The 5,176-nt window shown below is 33.1% G+C and overlaps 1 protein-coding gene across 1 annotated transcript in view; it reads left to right on the top strand.

Annotated features, from left to right (window-relative positions):
- Positions 1 to 5,176, top strand: part of LOC117176690 — an 89,817-nt gene that overhangs the window by 74,179 nt on the left and 10,462 nt on the right. The window lies entirely within an intron of this gene.

The raw sequence follows: 5,176 nt of genomic DNA, 5'->3' as shown, positions 1-5,176 counted from the left end.
TATCTACCTTGTCAAAAGCTTTTTCTAGGTCAACAAATGCACAGAAAACTTTTTTTCCTACTCTCAAACTTTTTTCTGTTATTTGCCGTAAGCTAAATATTAATTAACTAATTAACGTCTTCAATTTGATGTTACACGACTTCCATTGCTTTTTTTTTATTTTTGAAACTCAGAATCAGTCCATTTAGCATTTAGTACACGTAACCTCTTAAATTTAATACCACACGAGTATAATTGCTTGCCCTTTTATTTTTTTCAAAACGCGGAATCAGTCGATGTAGCATTTCGTGTTATTAACATCTTATGCATAATATTACATGAGTTTAATTGCTGTGAAGTTGTACATTAATCAGGGATGTTGCAGTTATTTCTCTTTTGTAATAATTCTTTCATTACTTCCATATGATTAAAAATGTTTAAATATATGTAACTTGAAATAAATATTGCAAGATTCCATTTGCTTTGCCCTGTACTAATTATGGAACGACAAATCAGTCTTGTAACGAAAAAGTAAACTTACTAATTCCCTCCGTAAATGCATTTACAATTATTCTAATAAATTGTTTAAGGTATCTAATGTTCAACATAACATTGCACGATTCGATTTGCTTTGCCTTGTGCTACTTTAGATACGCGAAGTCAGTCTTGAAACGAAAAATCAAAGGGTATTAATTTCCTCGGTACACGCATTTCGAAATATTGTGGAGCTAAAATATTTGTATGGAACTGCATAGCAGCATCAGTAACTTTTTTGGCAAATTCATAATCAATATTTATCGTCTGAACATGAAAATCAAGAAGCGTCCAAATCATGAAATCGCACCACGTACGTTCCGTTACAATCATTTGTGTTTGGATCTGATAGTAATAATCATTACTCTGTTTCAAGACTAATTCTTCGCCTTCTAAAGTGCAACAAAAACGTACTAATTGGTCTTTTTTAACTTATAAATTTCTGTTGGTTTCAAATTTTCTAATACTTTTGGGCATTTTATTTCCGATAGCCCGAAGGGAGACGATTTTGTGACCGGGTCGTAAACAAGAGCATCAGGCGATGCCCCCAATCCAGGGTACTTCGGATTCACCCATAAATCGGTATCCTGAATTTCAAAAGACATGCTTCTTTTGTCATTTTTAAATTCTTTTTTAGCAACGTCCTCATTTATTCTTCCGTAATCTAATGACTGAGAAAAAATTGGTGTGGGCGCATTCCACAAATGCTGTTCCACCAGGTTAAACAATTGTTGCTTCGTTTTTGGCAGCGTAAATGTTTTGATGTTGGAAGCTGTAATCAAAAGCTGCCTTAATTTATTCCACTTATCAGAAGTACCCTGCAAACCGTCCGTTATTTCCAAAGGACCTTTCGCACCAAACAAAAGTGAGTTTTGAAGATTTCTAACCATCTCCAGCATATCACTCTTCCGTGACAGATCGAGCTGGTAATCTTCATAATCGTGTTCCAACAGCATATCCCACATTGGTCCAGCTGTCCAAGCTTTATATTCTTTTTGAACTGTGGCTATAAAAGAATTTACTCCTGCAATGCTGAACTCAATATTTTCTCCGGGACAAGGATTGAAGGATTTTATCTTCACAGGAACAACTTCTTTATTATACTGGTTCTCATCTACTTTGACCGGAAGTTTACTTTTCCGGCCTCTATTCCACTTGCACAATGTGCTCGTGCATACTTTTTCAGATTTTAAAATCATCATAAAATCTAGGACAGCATACAGAAGTGATGCTACATGGCTGCATCGTCCCATAGATGAGGCCTTGCACTGGCATCGCGCATCTAGCACATCCCCTGCCTGTTTCTCCAACATAATGAATACTTCGTACTTTAGATTAACTTTGTACGAAGCCAACACATTTGCTTTGGCACAATACTGCTTTTCTTCAATCGTGACAGAATCTTCCATGTTCGTTACGTGCCCAGAGTCGAAGTACTGTCGACCTCTATTCAGCGGCTTGGTTGTACTGTAATCTTCAGTGACATATTCTTTATTTCCATGCGGAAAATTATTATTTTCTTCTTCTGTTAGAATGCATGAGGACACCAAATGATTGAAGATGGAGCCATAATTTTAATTTTCAGGTATTTCCTGTGACGGGAACTTCGACCAAAGTACAGGAAACTCGTTTATCTTCTTGTCCCGCAAAGCCCTGGCCCTCACATTTTGCTCTTCCATGGCGAGCCACTTGCCATTATCTATGTACGGCTGTACAAGCTTGCCAGTCCTAATACAGATTTTGACCCTGTAAAAAAGGTATATTATTTTTCAGTGAAACACAAGAGGGGCCGTACATAAATTACGTAACGGATTATAAGCCCTGCCTGATAATGTCTAAGAACCCTGTCTAATTTTTTACAAAAAAGTGGCATTCTCATAAAAAATAGAAGATATTTCTACTAAAAAGTGCAAGTTGTAGTGTGAAAAAATAAATTTTGAAAAAATAGTTGAATTTTCGGTAAAAAAAATATATATTTACATGAGACACAAGCTTCTCCAAAAAATTGTATTTATAAACACAAAAAAAGACATTTTTACCAATAAGGATGACTTTTTAACTAAATTTTTGAATTCTCCACCAACAGTTGACTTTAAGACAGAATAAGTTTCTACAAACACATTTGAATGTTAAATGTTCAGTCCAAAGCTAAGCTTTGCAAAGAAAAAGGATTAATTTCTAACAAAATAGTTGAATAACTCTGTGCGAAATAGTTACATTTCTATCCGAGAAAGTTGAAATTTGTACTATCAGAAATAAGTTTTTAATAAAAAACTATACACGTTTTTTTATTTGAAACGAGTTGAACAAGAAATGAATTTTGGTTGAAAAATACATCCTTCTGGATTGAAAATTCAATTTTGTTCGCAGAAACTTACTTTTTTCGTTGCAAAAATTAAATTTTTGATGTCACTGAGTTAACTGGAATCTTTTTTGAATGAAAATTCAACTTTTTTAAAATAAAAAATTCTTCTGCTTTAAGATAAATTCCCTATTTTTCCTATAAAAATGCAACTACTTTGTTAGAAAGTCATCCTTTTTAGTGAAAAATTCGTCTATATTAATTGAAAATTCAACTTTTTTGGTAGAAAATTATTTCTTGTTAAAAAATTCATCGCCTCATCAATTTGAGAAAGCTACGTATTCTTTGATAAATAAGGAATCATTTGATATGCTACCCGCATGCTCAAAATCCATAGAAAAAAACTTGTGAATGTTTAAACAATTAATTTGTTAATTACTTTTGAAAATCGCCGGTATTCCATCGGCCACGAAACACCCCCTGGCCCCTAGACTAACTTAAATTTTGAAAAAAAATCGAGATAGGGACCCAATTAAATTTTGTCAGGCGAATAATTCAATTTTTTGTATCCGATTTTCGCTTCAAAGTCGTATAGAACTGACTAGAAAAACCGTTTTCGATCTCAGATGAAGTCATCTAACTTAAGTTCCGACAAAGTTCCAAATAGGGCCGCATAAGATTTCGTCGGGTAAATAATTCAATTGTTTTCGATGTTCGCATTGAAGCCGGATAGATCCAGATAAAAGCCGGTTCTTGGACTTGGATGAAAAGAGTCTTATAACTTAAATTTTAAGACTGAGTAGAATTTTAAATATTCTAAAAATTTATTAGGAAACCCTAATATATTCAATTTTGGATATATTGTAGAAATAATAAAACGAAATTCTTTTAACTGAATTCTGTTTCTGTACTGTTTATAACCTAATGGCGCGAAATTCAAATCAAAACTGTAACAATTGTTTTAATTCAAGTTGTGAATTAAAGATGGTAAAAGTTTACCTCGCCATTTTTCAGTAATTCTGATTTGGGCAGTAGGGCTTCTGCGCTTGCGCTAGCTATGCATAAGAAGAACACGAGGCAACTTTTTGTTGCCATGGTAACGGATTGTCGAGCCGAGTTCCTCTTACAAGGCCTGGCGCAAGCGCAGTACGCCTACACACAAAATTCCAAAAAATCCAGGTAATTTTCACCCTTGTGAAGTTAGCACCCCAATTTTCACTAATTTGGAAATATCGAATTTTTCGTTTTGTAATCGTTTGTTCGTCGTTGGTTGCTGTTTGTTGGTCAACTTTCGACGTTTGTTAGTTAAAATTGCAAAAGTTATTAATATTTAATGTTTTGGGTGCAAACTTCACACTAGCACAAAAGAAATGTTTGCTAGCGCTCTAATTTTTTATACTTTCCAAAAATTTTTCGCGGAATCGTTTGTTGGTCGCTAGTTGGTGTTTGTTGGTTAATTTTTTATGTTTTTTGTTTAGAATTGAAAAAGATATTGGATTTTTAAAAATTCCTTGCACCCGGTGTATAATTATCACCAAGGAAATATTTCCGCGCAGCGGCCTCCTCGGCGGGTCAGCGTACTTGCCATTGGCGCGAAATTTTAAACAACAAAGAATGGCAGGAGCACGACAAAGAGTTTTTCGTTTCGCATTATCAGGTTCGTTATAGAAAATTTAGTATAATTAAGTGCAATTATAATTTGGAAATATATGCATATGAATGGCAGTGTTGAAGATTACTGAAGATTGCGTAAAATTGAGATTAAATAATTTTAAAAATAACAAAATATGTTAATGCAAGAATGAAAGATTCCTTTACTGAATATTATAAAATATATAAAAGTATATATACTTTTATATAATATATATAAAAGTGTGAATCCCTATATAGTATATATACTTAGTATATATACTGTTATATAATATGTATAAAAGTTGTCAATCCCTATTGACAAGCGGCAAAAGAGACTGCTTTAATGTAGGAGTACACGTATCATGTAAAAATTCGTAAGCGAATACAAAATATAAATTTTTAAGCTTTCTTTTTTATGTGTATAAATTTCGAGTGCGTGTACTTTAAGATATAGTAATTCGTTTTTAAACGTATACTTAGGATATTTTCAACATTTCTTCACGTATCTTATATGATACCATCAAAGTTGTTCGATGAGTACATAAGTTCTTTTAATACTAATTTTCTAAGAGTTAATTTTTTCTCTTAAATACGTACGGAGCTATCAGAAATCCATCAACACTACGAGAAAATATGATTATTTAAGAAAACTTAATTTCGTAAAACAGTGGACTTAGCATCGTTTAGCTTTCCTGGCATTATATGTAAATAAACATATGCGAACTTTAT

This window comes from Belonocnema kinseyi, chromosome 1, assembly GCF_010883055.1.
Source record: "Belonocnema kinseyi isolate 2016_QV_RU_SX_M_011 chromosome 1, B_treatae_v1, whole genome shotgun sequence".
NCBI lineage: Eukaryota > Metazoa > Arthropoda > Insecta > Hymenoptera > Cynipidae > Belonocnema > Belonocnema kinseyi.
This window is presented reverse-complemented; position numbering and strand designations above follow the sequence as displayed.